This window comes from Euprymna scolopes, chromosome 25, assembly GCF_053919585.1.
Source record: "Euprymna scolopes isolate OS-2025 chromosome 25, ASM5391958v1, whole genome shotgun sequence".
Taxonomy (NCBI): domain Eukaryota; kingdom Metazoa; phylum Mollusca; class Cephalopoda; order Sepiida; family Sepiolidae; genus Euprymna; species Euprymna scolopes.
This window is the reverse complement of record NC_136506.1, coordinates 3,894,176-3,919,588: the sequence shown is the minus strand read 5'-3', so window position 1 is coordinate 3,919,588 and position 25,413 is coordinate 3,894,176.

The window sequence follows — 25,413 nt, the reverse complement described above, 5'->3', positions numbered from 1 at the left end:
CTTGTTATTGAAACGAGCTACATTTGATGCCATTACAAAATCGGATGCGTGTTAATCATTATAAATATATAATGTACCTGATTTTTTTTATGTCGTATTGGATGAATCATACAATTAATGATTGGTGAAGTGTAAGGGCAAAGAACGTTCATCTGACTCATTCTACTTATGGGATTAATGCTACTCATAACATTAATTGTAATTAAGGATGTTGTTTTTCTTTTGCATCATAAAAAACGTCATACATTATTTATTTCATAGACGCGTGATGTCTGAATTATTGCTAGTCTATCGGCTTTTTGATCGTCATGAAACCGATAGTATAATTCGTCCTTATTGTAACTATAAAACCCATCTGATGATTGATGATATCTTAAAACGTTTTTTTTTTCTGATTTAAAAATCTCAGTAAACTTGTGTCACGGGACCTCCCTATCAGTCTCAACAGTTCCATGAGTAGCAATGAATCTAAATATGTGTATTATTAATCGAATCTTTTTATTGCATGAATATCAACATAAGATCTATTGGCAGGATCGCTGCAAAAAGTTCTATCATTCTACCACACTAGAAATTATATCACTCCGCGTGTACTCCTGTACATTTAAGATAGTCACATACACCTTAAAATTAAATTGTGTTGTCACATATGGGGATAAGCTGCTAAGCCAACTTTTCTTCTTCTTTGTCCAGAATAAAAATGTCCTAGAAACATTTAGGTTAATAGCTTTATATATTTGTTCATTTTTTTCGTTCATCTGTATTCTTAAAACCTTAACGAAATTCTACAATAAATGAATACAGCGATAACATTTTACTGGCCTTCATTTACTTTTTCCACAAGTGTGTTGCTCCCTGATAAACAATGATATTTCGTAGCAAGTAGAGATTTGTCACTGTAAAACATTGCTTAAACTTTTGGCCCACACATGAACCGGTGCATCTGTGTGCCTTGTTAAAAACTACGTTAATGATCTTGGTTTGAAGGAATTTGTAGCAATTGTGCTTTTCGACGTAAATAATGTTGTTTTCTAGCAAAATGTCACCCCTATACTGTGATATGTTTCTACAGTCGAAATGCTTGAGTTTATAATACCTTTACATTTTTTTATTTCTACGCTGATTCTACTTACATGCAAACATTTATATATAACGAAAAAAAAAAGAAAGCATTCCTCTAATCGACTACGATGTTCCTATGTAGGCATCATTCCGTTCAAATGACTTGTTTGTTGTAAATAAGAGTAAACAAAAATGACTCTTTCAAATAGTAAATGAGGAATAAAGCAGCAGTAGATTGATAATGGTTGGAATATTGTTGAGATTAATTGCCAAAAGCGCTGCAAGAAAGGTGGGCTCTCTTTACCGTGCGAGAAAACTACTAACACCCGAAAGTATCCTGTACCTCTATAAGGCCACCATTCGCCCAGGTATGGAGTATTGCTGTCACATTTGGGCTGGTGCATCTGCTACTAGTCTCTCGCTCCTTGACAAGGTTCAAAAGAAAGTCGCAAACCTGATAGACCCTGAACTGGCATCTAAGCTTCAGCTTCTGTCCCATCGACGAAATGTTGCATCCCTCTGCCTTTTCTACAAGTATTTTAGTGGTGAATGCTCTGACGAACTGCAGACACTTGTGCCCCCACGACGTGATCCCTCTCGACAAAGCAGTCCGGCTACTAAATCTCACCCCCACACTGTAGAGATCCCTAGATGTAAAATATCTTTCTAATCCAATAGTTTCTTTCCCAGAACGGCTAGACTTTGTAATTCCATTCCAGGTCCCTGCTTCCCCAACAGTACTGACGTTCAGAAGTTCAAGTGTAACGTGAACTGATATCTTGCTGCCCAAATCCCTACATAGCAGTAGGTGTTGCCCCTGATAGTAGCCCACTGCACCAAAGTGGCAATTTTCCTTCTTTGGGGTAAAAATGTAATAATAATAAAAAATAGCACTCACCGCCTGTCGAACTTTGCGTCCCTATCCTGCTTTTTATATGAATACAATATTCTTGTGTCCAAGTCCAATGTAAACAAGTTCTATTTGTGGCGCACCATTAAATAATCAAACCCAATTTCATCACTAAGGATTTATACGCTGTTGTCTTAGTGCCCACCGTACATTATATATAATAATTATCCTCGTGATTATCTGGAGTTCAAAAGTGATGTTTCGTTTGTATAAAATAAGACATTAATAATTAATCTGCCAATAACATCAATTTATAATTTAACACGAAATCATTATTATCTGATAGAATTAAACTGTATTGAGAGATATTAGTAAAATTTAACAATGTATCAGTTCCATCATAAATTGTGTTGAGGAATGGCCACAAACCATTAATCTTAATTTCTGGTTTTGAATTCCCTTGATTCATTGTGCCTCTATACTTCTATGTTGCATTCCCTTGTGGTTGACTTGGAAAAATATTAACGGTATTTTTTAATTACGATGCACATCATTCGCTGTCAATTGATCTTGCCGGTTAATCTCTTTGGAGGAGTCGCCCATGAAAATTAAATTAATACAGCTAACCGAAATCTTTCATGACAACTAATGACTAAATAATCTTAACGTATCACTCACTGCTCATAGAATCCGTGCTTTTACACTCTTCCTGTCTATATTTTCTCTTAATAAAGTAGACTATTTCGGCTTACCTGAAAGTGACAAATAAGTAAAATTATCAATTGTTTACAATAAAAAAATTCATATTTACCTCTGACTAAATGTATCTCCTAATAATAATGGTACATTTATATCGGAATGGATAGTATACGTAAAATATTACATATTGCATGAACCTGTAACATACACTATTTTTATTTGCCACTAGTCAACTGAAAAACACACTCAATTAAGTAGAGCCAATTTACTTGTCATATCCAGCCTTAAACACTAAGCATATTCAGTAATACTTAAAAGAATTCGCAGGCAGATATAATATTTGAATATATATTTGTAAATATCTATTCTACTCATATATATATATATATATATATATATATATATATATATATATATATATATATATATATATATAACTAGCAAAAGTACCCGTCGTTGACTGGGTTCAAAAACAGGAAATGGACTCTGATTTATGAAAGTATGATCGGTTATGAAAAGGAAGGTTTATAGAGATAGCTTGGAATTTGGGGGTATCAAAACCAAAGCAAAATATGATTAAAGTAAAAATAAAATAGATAAACCCCATAATTTATTATACTATACCTGTTCACACTGAAACACTTATCACAATATTCTGTGGATATACTTTAAAAACGCTTGTTAAACTTTGTGACATATTTCCATTCTATGAGGGTCAGGTGCGAACAAACACCCCATAATTTTTTTTTTATACCATATTTCTTCAAACTGAAATATAATTATCAAAGTATACTTACGCAGATAGATATGAAAAGTCTTTATTAAAGTGTGTGCCTATTACCATTCTACGGAGGTCAGGCGCTAATTAAAATTAAAACATACTTATCAAATAATTTTATGTACATCTATATAAAACACACTTGTGCACGTCTGTTTTTTTAAATTTTTAAATTTTTTATTTCCATACTTTGTGGACCAGGCGCGAACGCAGACCCCACAATTTTATTGAACCGCAGTTCTGGCAGATCAACCATACCCATTCATGTGTCTCGAAACATCTTCTATCGTTATATGTAATCACTTTTTTAAAGCAGTCAACCATATAGGAGCCTATCCGTGACCACACACACACGCACACACACACACACATTCAGCTGTATGTTATATATATATATACATCTATATTATTCTGCAAACACACATACACACTTATACATATGCATTCAACATATATGTATATATTATTCCACTCATATATGTATATGTAGAATATATATATATATATATATATATATGTGTGTGTGTGTGTGTGTGTGTGTGTGTGTGTGTGTGTGTGTGTGTATGAATTTGGGATTTTCTCTTACTTTGGAATATTGTATTCATCTTTATAACTTATTCACTCTATATTTATACTGGGAAATCAGGAAATTACATCAGCTCTTAATCAGGTAAGGTGTTCGTGCTAAGTTACTTTGAAAAAATTAAATTTTTTTAGGAGAAAATTGATACCATTTATGTTGCATTATCAGCTGATTGTTTCGACAAATATCATTTTTCGTGTCTGTTTTCGAGAAACAATGTTTTGCAAAAAAAAAAAAAAAAAACAATTACGGAATATCTTCTTGAAAAATTAATTAATGTAAACAGAATGGCTCACATTGGCAAAGGTTAGTATACTTAAATTGTATGTTGTGTCAGCATGCCTAAAACTGCAGGGCTTAAACTTCTGTTTCCTCGAACAACAGGAAGGCTTAGAGGCAGAGAGGTCACTCATAATTTTTCAAATAGTAATCAGACAAAAGGACTGTGTCCAAGCGACTTTGATGCCTGATTTTAACATCTTTCAAGATTGATAGAAGCTTCCCCATCTTCTCATTGATTAAATTCAATTTCTCAAGAAAAAAAAAACTGCCTATATGATCAGATAAGTAGTGCGTGTTGGCGTCTATCTTACACTCAAAATTCTTACACATTCAATTCACATATTCATTTAGTTAGCATGTTCTGGTGAGCTTTGGGCTTATTGTTGCCAATTACGTTATTCACAAATAACAAGAAATGCCGCCCATGCTTGTTGTTTTATTTTACTAAATGGGATTCGGAACACTAAATCTCTGATAGATCTGAGAACCGTCATGAGATGCACCTTTATCGTCTTCATAATTCATCTTAGAAAAGCCTGCCCAAAATAAATGAAGCCGCTACTACCATTATCTGAAATTTTGGTGCACTACTTGATAAAGCATTTGACCCAAATTATTATTGTTACATATTATTTATCTTCCACCTACTATCCATTCATGTGTAGTCACCTTTTTCTTCACCATATTCGCTCTGTTTCACTTTTTTTGTTTTCAAGTAAGATCTTTGACGTACTTGTTGTTTCATCAAATACTTTTGCATGCAAAATCCGATCCCACATTTTGCTAATTCCTACCCTCTGATGAGAAGGAAAGTATTTCTTCGAAAGTCCGCGGATTAAGGACTATCCACTTATCTAGTGTGTCCTTTTCAGATAAAATATGGTTTTATCTCGTTTCAAAGTGTTTTTAACATGTTTTATAAACTGTTTGCTCGTATTATAAGCTCTATCTCCTATTTGGTTTTATCGAGCTTTTACATCTGGCTGAGATAACTTTATAAATATTAATTCTTTAATATTTATAATATATTTAATTTTACCATCTTGGATCATTTTGGTAAATTTAATTGTAATTTTTTAAATTTTTATTATATATATATATATATATATATATATATATATATATATATATAAAGCGTTATTATGAATCTGTATCTGTCCCCTACACAGCACAGAATATTCGACCGTTCTGACCGAACTGCTATGATGATACATCCCCGTTTAAGACGGGTGCCCATCTTTACAAGTTAAAAGTCAAAGATTACATCAAAGTATATGCAGATAGACTCTTGATCACTGGGCCGGACCTTACATGTTAGATAGTGTCTTACCTAGAGCTGGGGGTGGGGAAAATTCTAGCACGGTAGAGAGAGCCCACCTTTCTTGCAACGGCCCTGGCAATGCCTTCAATGTAATTGTTCCAACTCATGTTTCCTGTGAACGTTAGGCCAAGGAGTTTGAAAGATGGACTCTCAGATAAAGAGTTGTTGGTCATTGCTATAGGTGGTAGAGAGGGTTTTTTTTTTTTTTTTACAAAGGCATCACCACATTATCAAGGCCCAGAGGCCACTCAAGGATAAGGGTTAAAGAGTGTACAGTAGAAATTGGTCAATATAGTAATCATTAGTAATGAAAATTTGGTAAATTTAATAACTTATATGGAACGGCTCATCAAGAACTTATTTACTTTAGACTTGAACACAACCATATTGTAGTCAGCCGGAAAGCAGGAAAACGGAAGACAATTCCACAGGCGTGCAGTTCTAAGAAAGAAGCTTTGTTCATGGAATCTACGTTTAGGTTTAGGCACAGATAAAGAATGGGGGAAATTATTGATAGTGTTTACAGCTAGACGAGTGTTTCTTGTGAAAGTTTGGCGAGGGGGGACCATAGATTGAAGCTCAGTTGAACACTTTCCATGAAAATAACGATACATCAGAGACAAACTCGCAACATCTCTTCTGTGAGATAGAGGTTGCAAGGAGGAGAAAAGGACATCTCCTACGAGGCTACGAAGTCTATTTTGAACTCTATCAAGGCAGGACAAGTCCTTTCTAGCAGCTCCTGCCCAGATGTGGCAACAGTATTCCATCCTTGGACGTACCTGGCTCTTATATAGGTAGAGAATAGCATCAGCAGTGAGATATCTACTGGATCGATAGAAAGATCCCACCATTTTTCCATCGGCCTTGGCAACAGATTTGATATACGTGTTCCATTTAAGATCAGGAGTAATGGTCAAGCCCAGAAGCTTGTCAAAACTTGAGGCCTCCTGAAGACGAGAGCCATTCATTTCAATTGATGACAAATGTGAATTAGAATGTTGATGATGTAAAGAGAGAAGCTTGGTTTTAGATGCATTAAAAGTAACCAGCCACTCCTTTCCCCATTGTACTACGTGCTCAAGATGAGAGGAGAGAGAATTGGAGAGAACTTGGTCGTTTACTGTCTTAGATGTGCTACCATAAATGGTATTGTCGTCAGCATAAATGTCTACAAATGATGTAATGATATGATTTGGAAGATCATTAATGTAGATCAGGAAAAGAGTTGGGCCCAGGATGGATGGTTTTCTTGTAATTATTGAATGAATCTAGTTTAGTCTTGGCAGCATTGAACGCGACCAACCTCTTTTGTCCCCATTCCACTACAGATTGGAGGTCTTCCTCTAGTGTTTCTGCCATTTCTTTAGAAATGTGTTCATTCGTCTTCCTGTCGTGCCTGCCATAGAGTGTAGTGTCATCAGCATATATACCCATCTCAGACGCAGTTTTGTCGGGGAGGTCATTTATGAATATCAGGAACAATAGATGTCCAAGGATAGAACCCTGGGGCACCCCCGCATTTATATTATATTGTTTAGATGTACGACCGTCGAGTACAACCTGGATTTTCTCTTATCTAAGAAGGATTTAATTATGTTAAGTATTCTACCAGTGATACCGTATGATCTAATTTTCCTGCGGAGACCCTCATTCCATAGCCTGTCAAAAGTCTTAGATATATCTAGAGCTACCGCTCTGCCCTCCCCTGCTTTGTCCAGTTATATATTAAGTGTAAATTTATTTATGCAGCAATTCTGCATGATTCATACTTGTGTAATGTTTGCGTAAACATTTATAGTAAACACAATCGTCTTTCTATATATATGTATTTATATTTATGTACGCATGTATATATATATTAGCTTACAATAGTCAGCCTGCATAATGCCTTTGTCAGTTTTTGATCTGCAAAGACGAACACTCATATATATTGCATTGGAACCTATGAGAACCTTTATATTAATATTTGTATGAAATAATGAACTCATCCAGTAAAATACTGACGAAAAACAAGAACGAATTTCACATTATTTTGTTGCAGGAAACAATTATTTATCAAAGTAAGTGTCATTCTTTAAAAAGAACTTTTGATTCGCCTCCTGTCAACTGATGGTGTCCATCATCGAATTTGAGATGATGTGATGTTATAGGTCATTTCCCAAATCCCCCTCAAAAGGGCATCCCTCGAAAAAATTTAACACCTCGTTCATAAACCTTCATTTTTTTATTGAGCAGAGTTGCTCAGTACGGTTTATATCTGGAAGACAAGGTGACTATGTCATGAAATTTTCTTTACGAATGCAAAATGACTTAAGGCCAGATTTCCTAGCCATGACTGAGTGGGATGTCGCATTGTAGTGCATAAAACCTTATTTACACTGACGCGTTAATGGAAGTGTCACTCCGGCCTTATCAGTGAACAAACCTTTTTACAGGTGGTTTTCATATATTTCTGAGCGAAAGCCATCAGGGAGCTCATCAGAGATGCCCAATGGCAAAATATATTTACTCTTCCAGCGGAACAGTGTGCAAATGAGACCACTGAATGGTTCAAAACTGCTATTGAAGCACATGTTCCCGCACGGAAATTCTATAGCAAGCCCCACTCCCCAATGTTTTACTTCTGCTTGTGCAGCTTCCATATGTCAAAGGCAGCATGCGTTCCGCAGATTCAACCGACATAAGTCCAGCTCAAATAAACAGAAGTTTATAGAAGCTAGAAATAATTGTCAGAGAGTGATAGAGACAGCTAAGACAGATTACTCTGAAACCACCAGAAAGCGCATCAAAGCACAGAAATTAGGAACCCGGGATTTTTGGAAAATCTACAACAGCATAGTTAATAATAGACAGTCAACTATTCCCCCACTATCAAACAATCATGCGGTTGCTTGAACGGCAACTGACAAGGCTAATCTGCTTGCCAGGCAGTTTGCCTCATACTCCACACTGAACTCGGTACACCACTCACACCCTGATTTTCCTCTGCGAACAGACGCCACACTAGACGATTTGAAAATCACCCCTTCTCAGGTACATGCTATAATAAAAAACCTAGACACCTCAAAAGCATGTGGACCAGATCTCATCCCGGCTGTGCTATTAAAAAATTGCTCTGCCGAGGTTGCTCCAGTTCTGCCCAAACTTTACAATAAATGCCTTAACGAGTCTTGTTTTCCCGACTGCTGGAAAACCGCCTCTGTTGTACTAGTCTTCAAGAATTCTGGTGAAAGAACTGACCCACTAAATTATTGCCCCATTAGCCTCCTTCCGTTTTTCGCCAAAATATTTGAGTCTTTAGGTAACCAAGCCCTAGTCCAGCACTTAACAGCTGCTAAACTCCTGACTGACAAACAATATGGATTTAGGCAAGCCCGTTCAACAGCAGGTATATTAACTGTAGTTTCTGAACGTATATACCGTTCATTGGATAAAACAGGGGAGGTAGAGCGGTGGCACTTGATATATCTAAGGCTTTTGACAGGGTATGGCACATTGGCCTTCTAAGGAAAATTAGATCATATGGAATCACTGGAAGAATTCATAATGTAATTAAATCCGTCTTAAGTAATAGAAAAATCAAAGCTGTCCAGTACATCCAAACAATATGACATAAATGCGGGAGAACCTCAGGGGTCTATCCTTGGACCTCTATTATTCCTGATATTCATAAATGACCTCCCTGATAAAATTGTTTCGGAGATGGGTATATTTGCCGATGATACCACTCTCTATAACAGATATGAGGGTAAAACAAATGAACACATATCCAAGGAAATGGCAGAAATATTAGAGGATGACCTCCAATCCGTAGTGGAATGGGGACAAAAATGGTTGGTCACATTCAATGCTGCTAAGACTAAGCTTGTTTCCTTCAATAACTACAAGAAACGTTCTCTGCCACCAATAGCAATGCCCAAGAACACATTGCCTGAAAGTACTTCTTTCAAACTCCTCGGCCTAACGTTTACAGGGAATATGAACTGGAATAGATACATTGAGAGCATTGCCAAGGCTGCTGCAAGGAAGGTTGGCTCCCCCTACCGTGCTAGAAAACTACTTACCCCTGACAGTATCCTATACCTCTATAAGGCAACCATTCGTCCATGTATTGAGTACTGTTGTCACATCTGGGCTGGTGCATCTGCTGCTTGTCTCTCGCTCCTGAGCAGGGTTCAAAAGAGAGTCGCCAACCTGATAGGTCCTGAACTGTCATCTAGGCTTCAACCTCTGCCCCATCGACGAGATGCTGCATCCCTCTGCCTGTTCTACAAATACTTTAATGGTGAATGCTCTAACGAACTGCACACACTTGTACCTCCCCGACGTAACTACCCCCGACAAACCCGACAAGCTACTAAGTCTCATCCCTTTACAGTAGAGATCCCTAGATGCAAGAAAGCCTTTTACTCCAATAGTTTCTTCCCCAGAACTGCGGGTCATTGGAACTCCCTTCCGGGATTCTGCTTTCCCAACTGCAATGATATGCAGAAGTGTAATGTTAAGACGCATCTTTCTACTCATCTCCCTTCATAATGACCCCGCTAATTAAGTCCCTAATATTAGCCCCCTGCTTCAAAGTGGCACTGCCCCTTGTTTGGGGTGAAAATTGAATTTTAAAAAAAGCCAGACGTTTTTCCTCATGAGTTAGGTTTATACCAGGTCTTTCTCTGTGTCTAATGCTTCTTAACATTTTGTTTTAGACATGTTAGCGTGTCTTTCTGGTCAAGAAGCGTATTCCAGATTTGTCATATCTGGCACCACTGTTGCTGACCGGCTGCCTAGTCAGTTAACGGGTGATTGTTCTAACACCACGAACAGAAACTGATCTTCTAGTGTTTTTTTATCTTTCCTTGGTTTGATATTTGGATTTTCAACGAATGAAGACACTGTTCCTCGATATCTTTCCACCTCCTTCTGTAAGGTCTGAAACAACGCAATACATAAGCTAAACTACCGGTATTTGTTTTCACCACTTTCGAGAACAACAACTTTTGATATACTCAAATACATATATTCAAAGTTCAGGTCGTTTTTCTTAATCGTTCGAGATAAAGCACTTACCAACATAATATATTAGCTAAGGAGTAACTTCAGACTACACTTTGAAAGATATACATGTTTTACCATCTTCAAAAGAGCAGCAAATAGCATTCTATTTATTTGAATCATCGCAAATACATTGTGAATACTAAACGGTCAAACTAGTGTTAGACAATGTTACTTGGAAAGTAACACCAGGGTTCATTTAACACTCTTGAACTCGAAATATTATCTAATGCCTTGTAAAATATCATTATTATATGACAATTTCTCCCTTGTTCTGAACGATAACAGACATGAAGGCAAATAACATATGCAATACATTACAAGTTATAGACTTTTAAATCTAATATCGACATTTTATATTTAATGATTACGAAAGAATAGTTAAATAAAAAGTAGTTTCAACATTTGTATTACTGAAACTTTTTAGATAAAAATCAGTTTTATTAAATTATATAAAAAAAGATTCGCATATAAAAAGATTAAATTCCTCCCCGGGGAAACATTGATTTTTAATCATATACTACTCTTCCGCCATCTTAAAAATAGTCAACATTTTAAGAAAGAAAAGGAAAATGTAAAACTTTATATATATATATATATATATATATATATATATATATATATATATATATATATATATATATATATATATACTTCTTAGGGTAACTTTTAAATTTATTACAACTCTTAATAAAATTTGTGACGATGACACTTTTGAATAAAAGTACCTTAGTAGAAAATATAATGTGTATTTACTTTGTAATTAGATGGTGACTCATCGCGATATACAGGGAAGGGGTATAGACAACACAATTAAGAAAAAGTATTTACGATTAGAAATTTAGAAGGTTTTAAAGACAGTCAAGCACCTCCCGACGAATACTGATCTAAACAATATTACTGAGATGTTAAATTGAGATTACATACTTCATTTATGTTTATGAAGAATCAACATAATTATGTTTAGTGATTAAAAATGATTCTAAAGAATGTGTTTCACGATTCGGACATGGTTGACTAGTATATTTCGTATCTTTCTATTTCCAAGAATAAAAAAATAAAACAAACTGTTTTGTATATCACATATTATTTTATATAAAGGTGTAGGATCAATGCGGAATTAATAGATGAGTACAGAAAAAAAACTTCTCAAACAGAACATAACTGGTCGCTTAGTGTAACTGTGTGACGTAAGATATCTTAGGATTTTAAATTTTTTGATATTGAAACGAAAGGACGTTTACAACCTTTCTACACCAGTATCACGTATAAGCCATTTCCTCAAAAAGTAGTGCACATGAGAAACGTTTATCTACACAAAACTAAGTTTAAATAAAATGTAATATCAGTGTAATTTTATATTTAAGAGAACAATTATATATACTAGCTGTTTAAACATAATCATCGATTAATCGTTAGGGAGCGACAGGCAGCATAAAACTATATTTTATTATCAGAAAATATATCCATATAGAGTTCGGATTCTCTTATATACAAAACTGTTAAAACCGATATAATCGATTTATTTACATATTTGCGGACTACTATCATCATCGTCGACTTTTTTTTTTTTTTTTACACAGTGATCACCACTTATCAAGGCCCGGAAGCCACTCAGGGATAAGGGTTATTGCAAGTACATCACGTTAGTGAGGAGATTTTATGAAGTGTTTAATTAGGGGGGCGGTTCATTAGGAATTTGTTTAACATTAGACTTGAAGACATCCAAGTTGTAGTCCAGAGGGAAGCAGGCAGACGGAACAGAGTTCCACAGGCGTGCAGTTCTAAGAAAGAAGCTTTGCTCATGAAATCCGCGTTTTGATTTAGGCACAGATATAGAGTGGGGGAAATTTTTCACAGTGGATTCAGCTAGACGGGTGATTTTCGTGAAAGTTTGGCGAGGGGGGACCAGGGATTGGAGTTCAGACGAGAACCTGCCATGAAAATAACGATAAAACAAGGATAGGCTCGCAACGTCTCTTCTGTGGGAGAGGGGTTGCAGGGTAGAGAAAAGGGCATCCCCCACTAAACCACGAAGTCTATTTTGTACTCTGTCAAGGCATGATAGGCTGTTTTTGGCAGCTCCTGCCCAGATATGGCAACAGTATTCCATCCTTGGCCGTACTTGGCTTTTATATAGATAGAGAATTGCATCAGTAGTGAGATATCTTCTGGAGCGGTAGAAGGATCCCACCATCTTTCCAGCGACCTTGCCAACAGACTTGATGTACGTGTTCCATTTCAGATCAGAAGTAAAGGTCAAACCCAGAAGCTTGTCAAAACACGGGGCCTCACCCAGACGAGAGCCATCCATCACAATTGATGCCAGCTGGGGATCAGAGCGTTGATGATGTAAGGATAGGAGTTTGGTTTTAGATGGTGTTTCACGATGTTTCGGCTAAATATAATCATTTTTCTGGCCTTCGTCAGGATGGTGAACGTTAGCAGGACAGGAATGCTAAGTAGCTTAACTTTATTTTTAATCAGCATTGCTTTCCACCGTTGTCTCACGAGGATTTGCCCAACTAAGCCTCTGGTTGGTTTTAAGTAGGATCGAAACCACTATCATCAGCGATAACGCTCACCTGGACCATAGATAAACACCCTGTCAATCCACTGCGCTAAAGGCTCAGAAAGACCATGAAGATTGGATTTTTTGGTCTGATATATCCAAGTTTATATTATCCAACTTAAATAAAATACTACATTTTTATTTTATTTTAAAGACTATATATAATGATATTTTGGGGGTTTAATCCAGAAAAGCATAAGTTTCGCCATTCATTCACGATATATTTACCGCATTGCAAGTGTTGTTCATTAAATTCGAAAGCGGAATTATTGATTAAATAAAGAAATCGCCAAAGAAATAGAATAGATGGTAAATAAATGAGAAGGACATAATCACGTAATGATGATGACCCACTGGCGGCATTCCATTAATTTTATAATTCGGTTTCTCTTAATTGAGATCCGATAAAGAAGGCTTACTAACAAGGGGCGTGCAATGCAATGTTAATGATAGCCTGCAGAGATAAGTAGGCAATTATGTATTTTCTTGCCCGGGGGGAGGGAGGTTTATATTTGTCATTTGTCTTTATTGTAACTGGTTAAGATTACGATCGCTATTGTTCGGGTTTTATGCAATCCATTGATAAATTTACATTTGAAATATTTTTTCGCATTCGGCTAATACTACGTACGTTGTTGTTATGATGCATATGTCGATAGGGTTTAATGCTGATAATATGTTTCAACAAACGTAACGGACGTGTTAGGTCACTGATTATCTAACAGACCGGAAGTCAACCCGTTGGATCCTTGTTCAAATCAGCCAAAAATTAAAGCAGATAAATCAAAGATGTTTTAAACGTTGTTGCAATAAAGTCGAACTCTTTTTCCACCCTGCCGGAAAACCGAATAATCAGGTACGTTGTTAATGACAATCAGTAATGAAAAGAACGCCTCCTGGGGCAAAACACGTAAAAGAACATACTGTTTGGATCTAATATCCTCGCTGAAAAAGTAGATTATAATTTATCCTTATAAGGATTCGATTATCTTAATAATTTGGCTTTAATGTGATTTCCGTAAAAAAAAGTAGTGTTAGCTTCATCAAAAGTTATAGATATAAAAGGCTTCACTTCTCGATACAGTGTATATTTAGCATGGTCATAAACTCATACCTCATCATAATATTTCGACCCCTTGGACGCCCACGTTGTCTTCTTCGGTTGCTAGAGAAATAAAATAAAGGAAAAAAACAAATAAAAATGTTTTTTTTTTTCAATTATTAATGGTACAGCATTTTTTTTTCAATTATTAATGCTTCAGAATTTTTAATCAATTATTAATATGTTCATCATTTTTTAATCAATTATTAACGGTTCAGCATTTTTCAGTTATTAATGGTTCATCATTTTTCTATTATTAATTGTTCAGCATTGTTTTTAATTATTAATGGTTCAGAATTTGTTTTAAACTATTTGTGGTTCATCACTTTTTAATCAATTGTTAATGGTTCAGCATTGTTTTCAATTATTAATGGTTCAGCATTTTTTCAATTATTAATGGGTTAGCATTTTTTAAAAGTATTAATGGTTCAGAATAGGTTTTTAATTATTAATGGTTAAGCATTCTAATCAATTATCAATGGTTCCGCATGATTTCAATGATTAATGGTTCAGCATTTTTTTCAATTATTAATTGTTCAGCATTTTTTTCAATTATTAATTGTTCAGCATTTTTTTTCAATTATTAATTGTTCAGCATTTTTTTTCAATTATTAATTGTTCAGCATTTTTTTAATTACTAATGGATCAGTATTTTTTCAATTATTAATGGTTTAGAATTTGTGGTCAGTTATTAAGGGTTCAGCTTTTTTCAATTATTAATGGTTCAGTATATTTTTCAATTATTAATGGTTCCGCCTGTTTTTAATTATTAATGGTTCAGCATCTTTTTTCAATTATCAATGGTTTAGCAATTTTAATCAATTATTAATGGTTCAGATGTTTTTATTAATCATGGTTCAGCATGTTTTCAATCAATAATGGCTTATCATATTTCTTTTTCAATTATTAATGGTTCAGCCTAGTTTTTTTTCAATTATTAATTGTTCAGCATTTTTTTTCAAACAATAACGCATTTCAGTATCTTCACAAAGGTTTTTTTTCACGTGTTTTACAAGCTCTGTCATATTACATGTGTTTTTGAAAAGTTCCCCCACTCAATCAGCAAACGCCTGCCACAGCCCGCGCATTCTCGCTCTTGACTTCACACGCCCACCGTTCGCGGTCCACTGTAATGTATTCTAAGTTACGTGCTGCCCATTTAACTTTTGTTCTATTTTCGTAACGTCAGCGCGTTGATATTTGCTTTTTTTGCATATATATTAAGACTGCACCTGGTGCAAAATAATTATTAGTCAGTTATTATACGACTGCTGCTTATTTATTTACACGCATTCACACGTACATAGGCACATATTGTCTATTTACCAGATAGTCCCAGTATTAAATTGATGTTAAAATAAAATTGTGAGGTAAACCAACTTGTAACAGGTTATAATTCGATTTGTATCGGATTCCACTAATACACATATGTATATGTAATTATGATGTGTGTAGCTATTTTTCACTTGTTACATGTTTCCGTTAGGCTTTCAAGTTTATATCGGATAATCACGATATAAATATGGATTGGTTTTTCACGATTTTGTATTTATTTCATTCATAAATAAATTTTAAATTATTGGGTCCCCAGATAATGTTGAAACATCCGGAGAAACTGCAAAAAATTTCAGGTCAACTCTAAAAATTTTCATTTTTTTTCTTAAACAGTTCGTTTACTTGATATTCAAATAATAGGTCAGTACATCAGTGAGGGGCCCGATACGCTATCGGACAGGCGGCCCCGAAACAGTTAATTTTTTTTTATCCGGCTATTCTGGATCCAAATTCTAAACTACGATACAGTTTTAAAAGCCTACAAACAAAATTCTGTATGAGATAATTAAAAAATAGTTGGAAAATCAATCCGCATTTCTTCCATAATTATCAAGTAAAAAAGAATTGAAGTGTCATTTGACATGATTAAAATCCGAAAATTCGAAGGGAAACTGCAAATACCTTTTACCATTACGCCATATTGAATTTTTATCAAACAAAGCTATTAAACCGAACTATTCGTACCAACAAATTTATTTAATCTATGAATAATCTACTAAGTAAAACTTAAATTCCCTTTTTACTGACTGATCGTTGCTATTTCTTCTCATGAGTTAAGGGCATAATAGATTTACTGATTGATACAATAATTTAGTGATTAATTTTGCGCTTCGAAACAGTTACTGTCAAGAATTGCATAAACCAACTAAATCAAAGGAATAAATTTTAAGATGGTCAACATCATGGAGTTTGTAATATAACTTTTTGTCATTCATTCTCTCTTTCTCTGTCTCTTTATATATATAATTATATATATATGTGTGTGTGGGGGGGGTGTTTGTGTCTTACATATTAATGCTGGAAACTTTTGAGAGTATCGGAATCGGTAAAAGCTGTGCCTATTTTTCGAATGCAAAGCGATTGATTATTTTAATAATTATTTTAGTTTATGTTTTCATAACAAAATCTTTTATTGCTGATAATAATTAAATAATCAATAATTATTGCGTTTGAATCATCAGTAAAATTACATATATAGATCACCCCCCTTAAGTGTATCTTATCGTTAAAAAATATATGTGTATAAAAATGTATCTTGTCGTACACATTAAATATATGCATGAAAAAATAACTTATTTTAAAATATGTACAGATTTATAATTAAAATTTTAGCGTATAATTTTGTTAAGTTTGGATATACTCTGTAGCTACTAAACTACACGTTTTTAGATTGCTGTCTCTATATGTAAAGGTATGTGTTTACATGTTAGGATATATTTGTTTTCTGTTTTTTTTTTATTTTACTTGCTTTTTTAAGTTCATTTAAATAATTTAGCTACACTTTATATCGTTTTGCAATTAATTTCAGTCCATAATTTTACAATTTAACTTAATATAAAAACCATTGAAAAGTGTCGTGACTTTTCAAACCAGCCATTAACGTTCCTAATATGTTATTATTCTGGATGATTGTTTATATTCAATTTCTGGAATACATATATAAGTGTATAGTGTAGGGATTAATGGATACCCAATTATATTCTCGCTCTTAAACAACTATAATGTTGATTGCATGGCAACTAACGGTACGCTATGAGTAGTATCGTGTCGTCTGGAAGGGCAATTGAAAATAACTACGAATCCCCGATGTTTTCGGCTGCCTTCAGACCTCTGCTATTGCAAGTACCACCAAGGACACCCTTTGATCTTTGAAGCTCCTTATTTGGAGCCGAGACATCCTCTGGAAATGAATCGCATAATTTCAGTGAGACGTTGATAAACGAACTCAGAATTACTATTATTATTAGTTTTATATTACTACTACCGGGGGGTACCCGACGTTGCCCGGTTGTTTGTAGGTGTGTGTATGGGGGGATAAGTAATAACCCTGAAACAATGTTAAAAACATCGGAAAAAACAAAACAAAAAAAAAACAGCGAAAAAATGTGTATAGGGGGGGGAGTAAACTAAAGTATAAGCAAAGTAAACAAAATAAAGAAACGTTGCCCGCGTATCTAAAGATGTAAAAGACAAAAAAATAGTGTTGGTCATGAGGCTGGATTGAACCCAGGGGCCTTGACGCGGAGGTGAAACAAACTCCAACATTTTAACCATGTAGGCCAAGAGTAAGTGGAATTGAATATAGTGTTAAAATAAGGCTTCTAAACGAGTGAAAGAGGTTTGATTGACAGATAGCCACTAAATGAGGTAATCGCGGGAGCGTTACGAGATGACGTAGCAGTATTTTATTTTTTTTGTTTTATTTACATTAGCGTTTATTAAATTACGTATTTCATTTCCTGTCTAGACATCTCTCTCTATCTGTCTTTCTCTCTTTCTCTGTTTGCGTTTGTGTATGTGTGTGTCTCTCTCTCACTTTGTCTTCCTTACTCTAAAGACTGTTACTAAAAGAGAAAATGGCGTTTGGCTGTGTTTTTTTTTGTAAAAACTTCGATCGTTAATATTTTTTGTAAGCGTATTTTTTTTTACTTCACATTTTTGGCTTGTTATTTTTCGTTTAACTATCGTATCTAACTATTTTTAATGTGCTATTAACTTTGGTAACGTTGTCATAGCGTAGAAGTTCATAGTTTAGCTTGTGTGAGGGTTAATTTTTTTCCCCGATAACAACATGTTTAAATTTTAAATTCAGACTGCCATTAGAGCTTGCTGACGTCCAGATGACGTGACATGACTTCAGCGGATTTTAAATACAAGTTGACCGAAAATAAACGCCCCCACGTATACTTTATGTAGAAGAGTTGGCGCCCGTATTTTTGTGGCAGTTATAAATGTATTTAAAAATATGAAATGTTTAACATTAAAATGTCACTGTTTTGGGCCCACCCTGCAGAAAATCGATCAGTTTACACACTTCTTATGGTCCTTTTGGGCTAATTTTTCGATATTTTTTGTCCGGAGGATGGGGCTATAATATGATACCAAGTTTGTGAATCTTTATTCCGTCCGTCAAAAGTTTTTATCAGACACACAAACATACATACATACATTTTCGCTTTTATATATATAGTTGTATAATTCTACAGTGCCTTTCAAAAAATAAGGTATCTTTAATAAGTAATTTGGGAAACAATGAAAAAAGATTGGACGTTTGTGCCTCAGGGCTTATTTTTATGCATACTTCTTACCGTACTAAATCACTCTCGCCAGTCATGTTTTAATGTTTCGGTCGTAAACCTCCTGAGGTGCATTCGTCTCTTCTCAGTCGCCACTCTGAAATCGACGTAACTATTCCTCATATTCTACTCACATCAACTCGTGGAACAGGCACGGTAAATGTTGATTGACTTTATTCTTTCTGCATGGAGGAATTCAACAATTAATCTCTGCTTCTGACAGGTGTTTATTTTGTAGCGTTAGAGACATTCATACAGAGAGATGAACATTTTAGGTCATGAATGCATAAATTAATTAATTATAACACTGGTATATATAAGTTACGTTAATCAATGTGGGCACAAACGTTCCGCTCGTTTTTTTTGCTGTATATTTTCGAAATTAGAAATAGTTTTATCATACTCGGGAATCTGCAGCGAATTTTGGACAAAAAACATTAATTTAATGCACGAAAATATCATGTGTTTGTTTTCTTAAACAGTGACTGGAAAAAGTCCTAAGTAAGTTGTGTAACCTGGAGTGATGATTAAACTATATACTTCCAGAAAAGGGTAACTTTCAATTAAATTTTACAAGTATGCTGTCTACTAAGGCACATGTCCTAACACATAAAACTAAAGATAACAACTATCAATGCAAATCTAAGAAAGAAAATAAAAGCATACTCTCTCTTTCTCTTTCTTTCTCTCAATATCGTACATCAGTGGCAGTACTATCAGTGGTAGTGTTATTTTTAAGGACTATAATAAGAAAGGCATAAGTAAAACGAAAATGTAGAGAGAGCAAGATGTAATAAAGCTACTCTCTATTTATCATTTTCATATTTTGTATATAACTAATTCCAATTAATCTGCTTTGCTGCAACAAAAGTGCAATAGAAAACAAATGGCGTGGAAAAAGACGCATAGTGGATTATTTCTTATTCATTAAATACGATTAGCGTGGTAATTTCCGCTACATTCTACACCCAGCTGTGTAATCTATTGTTAACAAGGACAATAATAAGAATGACAATATTATTTTTTCTATTTTCTATAATATATCTACTTATCTAGGTCCAATTATCGCTCGACTAAATGAGTTAATACTTGTAGAATAGGCACGGATAATGATTGGGTAGTATGATAATGAAAAGTTCACGAATTTCTTTAAACTATACTTGAAACAAGAACAATACACTTATTCATGTTACAAATAAACGGTATTGGAACTATTATGGAGGGAATACAGCTTTTTCTTACTTTAATATAACTATCGGGGCGGGCTTAATATTGTTAAATAAACAGAACAAATATGGCTGCATGATTCTGTTTTCTTCAAAATTGTAAGAATTATATTGAATTAAAAACTATACACATTGCCTTGCCTCCAAGCATGAAATTATTATCAGTTTGAATACTAAATAAAATGTGTACATTTATATGTGTACAGTTGTATCGACACCATCGAATTGTAAGAAAGAATAAAACTGCAAATTAATATAGTTGGAATTTTTTAGTTTTACGACATTAGCATGCAGGGCGGACGATCTCATTTTATTTAATGTGTTTAAGATACGTAGGAACATGATTTCCTGTTTACGTATCTATATTTTCTATGACCATATACCTTTAAAATCAAAGTTAATATTAATTGACTGAAATCAGTAAGCGTAATGATTATTAGTTTTAATAATCGACCATGCGTATAATATTTGTGAAAAATACATGTAAGTGATATTATATAAGACTCCCATATGGTGTATTTTCTGTTACAGTACTTTCGTTACCACTTGGAAAAATAGACGTACTTTTTTAAATGTATTCCCCAAAAGCTACTCTTCAGACAATAAAATAAAAAAATATTACTCTTCGATTCATTTATTTTTGGATATACTCTGTAACTACTAAACTACACGTTTCAGATCGTTGTCTCTATTTATATGTAAAGGTACTTATTTGTCAATTAGCCTTATTTTCGTATACATTTTATTTACATGTAAGGATATATTTGTTTTCTGTTTTTCATTTTACTTGCTTTTTGAAGGAAAACTATAAATTATAACGTCCATTTAAATAATGTAGGTACACTTTATATTGTGGTGTAATTTATTTCAGTGTATCATTTTTAACTTTATCTTAATATAAAAGCGATATTTTTGGAAATCTTAACTTTTCAACTTACTTGTATAATTACATGTAAGGGACAGGGCTATATTTTTCTTGATTCCTAATTGTATTGAATTTTCTTTATATTTTTAATTCACTTTTTATTTTTTGTCTTTATTTATTTCGAATATTTAGTTTTAAACTTTCAATTCCCACATTATTCCGTTTATAGCATCTTCGTTAAATGTCGTTCCTGGTTTATTTCAATCTCTCATAATCTGTTCACCTCAATATTTTGAAATTAGTTAATGTTTTCTTTGTCCTACTGAAATGTGTAAGGTGTTATTTTATACTCATTTACAATTATGTGGTTTAAATTAAATCTAGTCTTATTTTTTAGGTTATTTACAGTTTGTTTTTATATGAGGAGTCAGCCATTTATTATTTATTTATTGCACCATCTAAAATTCCTCGTATAAAATTTTAAATTCTGCGACAAAACTCACATTTAACTTACAACATATTACTTAATTGCTTATATATGTGTATACATACATATATATGTATATATACATATACATACGCACACACACATGCACACACATACACATATATATATATATATATATATATATATATATATACATACATATATATGTATATATACATATACATACGCACACACACATGCACACACATACACACACACATATATATATATATATATATATATATATATATATATATATGTTATTTTAATCAGGTATTAGGCGCCATAATAGGAATTAATTTATATATAAACAGTTTGTATAGCATCAAACATTTGTGTTTAAGATTTTTTCGTTAAAATACACTATGCGATATGTCTTTAATAATATTAGCTTACACCTTTTTTGATTTACTGAGCATATCAATTTTCTAGCTTTATTTATAGTTGACCATTTTTACTTTACATGTTTAGCTTTCTAAATATGACATGGCCGATCCAGGCTTTTATACTTCAACCGACAATCGACATCCACAGTATTTCCTTGTGCCTTTCACTTATTACTTTGCCAAAAGCGACAGAACACGGTACAATACAACTAGAAAAACGAAATAAACCAACAACAAACACGAAACACAACAAAGCGAACTGTATCAATCAGGAAAGTCAGGCTACATGAATTTATTCAGCGAAAACACCGGACTTTGAATTCCAACAACGGTGTTTTTGCATTGCCAAGCTGTCAACCCTATTCAATCTTATTTGGCAAACTCACTGCGTCGACTCGGAGACTTTTTATGACTTGCTTTGTAAGAATTATGAATACATACGATAAAAAGCAGAAGCAAGCAAGAGAAATGTTTCGTTCCACTTCGTGGACAATTATAATATTACCACTCTCGACTGGTTTATACTTAGCAAGTTATAATGTAAGTTGGTGTAACATTTTTTTTCTTTTATCCAGTAGTTTTATTCCCTTGAATAAAGCGGATAGCAACGATACTGAGGATATATCATTTTTGCACAGAAACGCATATTATAATATATATATATATATATATATATATATATATATATATATATATATATATATATATATATATATATATATATATATATGTTATATATGATTAGTTTTTTTGGAAAAAGAATTCCAGCAGAGTGCTCAATTAAAAGGAAAATCCAAATTTTAAGAGCGTACTTATATTTTGTGTACAGAAAGTTGTTAGTTGAGACAGGTAATTGGTACCGTCGGTTTCAAGCCCGATAATAAGGCCCGTTTAAGGTATCCTTATCAAGCTCTCTTCAGCCAATATTCGTCTCCTCTACTTCTTTATATTGGCTGAAGAGAGCTTGATAAGGATACCTTAAACGGGCCTTATTATCGGGCTTAAAACCGACGGTACCAATGACCTGTCTCAACTAACAACTTTCTGTACACAAAATATATATATGTTATATATGTATATATATATATATATATATATATATTTACTTGTTTATTGTTATATACACATGCTAACATCCATATATTTTTTAATTAAAGTTCTGTGTTTTAAAGTTTTTAACTCCAATTTTAAAGAGTTCCTTCCTAAAATAAAAATCCATTATTCAATGAACATTTGAATAGTCAAGTCGCTGCCTGATGATATTCTGTGTTTTAAGGTTTTTAACTCCAACTGATGTTATCTGTTGTTTGATTGAAACAAGTGGTTGTTAGTAGCAGCGGGATGTGAGCATGTTTATATAACAATAAACAAGTATTATCAGCTCTTTTTATTGAGCACTATCTAACAACCTCGTTGTATTCACTAGTCCATTACTTTTGAAAAAAAAACCGAGTGTATATATATATATATATATATATATATATATATATATATATATATATATATATATATAAAGAAATAAGTTCTGATTAAATGATTAAATAATATTTAACCTCTTAATTAACTAATCCTTTTATTTATAAAGTCCTATGCAAGGACACATCATATACAAATAAACGAAAAAAAAACCCTCTGAATTCTTATTTAAAGCTGTTCAAGTTTAACGTATATCTCTTTCAATTTCGTTCAAATATCCAAATCCTTGCATCACCTTAATGAAGCGTAGAATAATGCAGCTAGTTATTATATAAAAGCTTGAAATTATTACGCCTTTAACTCATCAGAAGAAAAGTATTTCATCAACTTTAAAGGAAAATAAAGAAGTAGAGGTGCAATTAAAAAATCTAAAAATCGGAAGTCAACTGAGAATTGTGTTTGCTTTTAGAAACTAAAAAAAGCAAACAAGTACACATTTGGAATACAAACATTTTTTCATTTAAATATATGTACATATATATATATATATTTGTGTGTGTGAGTGTGTGTGTGTGAGTGTTTGTATGTGTGATACAATGGGCGAGTCTATTATATACCTGAATCCACCATAACCAAAACTTTACACAACACACATGGTATAGTTTACTAGTTACTCTGTAACTTGACGCTCAGCGACAAAACGAAAACAATCAATAATTGTATCTTATCTCCCAGCTATTCTATATTTATTAACATGACTGTTTTATTTAATTGCCCAAAACAAGATACTTACCCAGGACGTAAACAGAAATAGTAAAAATTTACATAAATCTGCACGATTCTAATCTCACGAGCTTGTGTTAATATTGGTTGAAACTAATGTGGAATCGTTTGGAAATGTGGGTTTCTTGTGTAATGCAGATAAAAACAAACATCAAATTTAAAATTAATAGAATTCTATTACTTGATTAAATTTGTTTAAATTAAAGATAAGAGCTGGGTTAGTGTAAGTGTATATCTAGATCCATAGTGTATAGCACCTTACAATGTTGTTCATTTATCTGATGTACTTAAATGCCGCAATAGACGATAAGTATATTCTCCTATTGTATAGTACCTTACAATGTTGTTCATTTATCTGATGTACTTAAATGCCGCGGTAGAAGATAAGTATATTCTCCTATTGTATAGTACCTTACAATGTTGTTCATTTATCTGATGTACTTAAATGCCGCGGTAGAAGATAAGTATATTCTCCTATTGTATAGTACCTTACAATGCTGTTCATTTATCTGATGTACTTAAATGCCGCGGTAGAAGATAAGTATATTCTCCTATTGTATAGTACCTTACAATGTTGTTCATTTATCTGATGTACTTAAATGCCGCGGTAGAAGATAAGTATATTCTCCTATTGTATAGTACCTTACAATGTTGTTCATTTATCTGATGTACTTAAATGCCGCGGTAGAAGATAAGTATATTCTCCTATTGTATAGTACCTTACAATGTTGTTCATTTATCTGATGTACTTAAATGCCGCGGTAGAAGATAAGTATATTCTCCTATTGTATAGTACCTCACAATGCTGTTCATTTATCTGATGTACTTAAATGCCGCGGTAGAAGATAAGTATATTCTCCTATTGTATAGTACCTTACAATGTTGTTCATTTATCTGATGTACTTAAATGCCGCGGTAGAAGATAAGTATATTCTCCTATTTTATAGTACCTTACAATGTTGTTCATTTATCTGATGTACTTAAATGCCGCGATAGAAGATAAGTATATTCTCCTATTATATAGTACCTTACAATGTTGTTCATTTATCTGATGTACTTAAATGCCGCAATAGACGATAAGTATATTCTCCTATTGTATAGTACCTTACAATGCTGTTCATTTATCTGATGTACTTAAATGCCGCGGTAGAAGAAAAGTATATTCTCCTATTGTATAGTACCTTACAATGTTGTTCATTTATCTGATGTACTTAAATGCCGCGGTAGAAGAAAAGTATATTCTCCTATTTTATAGTACCTTACAATGTTGTTCATTTATCTGATGTACTTAAATGCCGCGGTAGAAGATAAGTATATT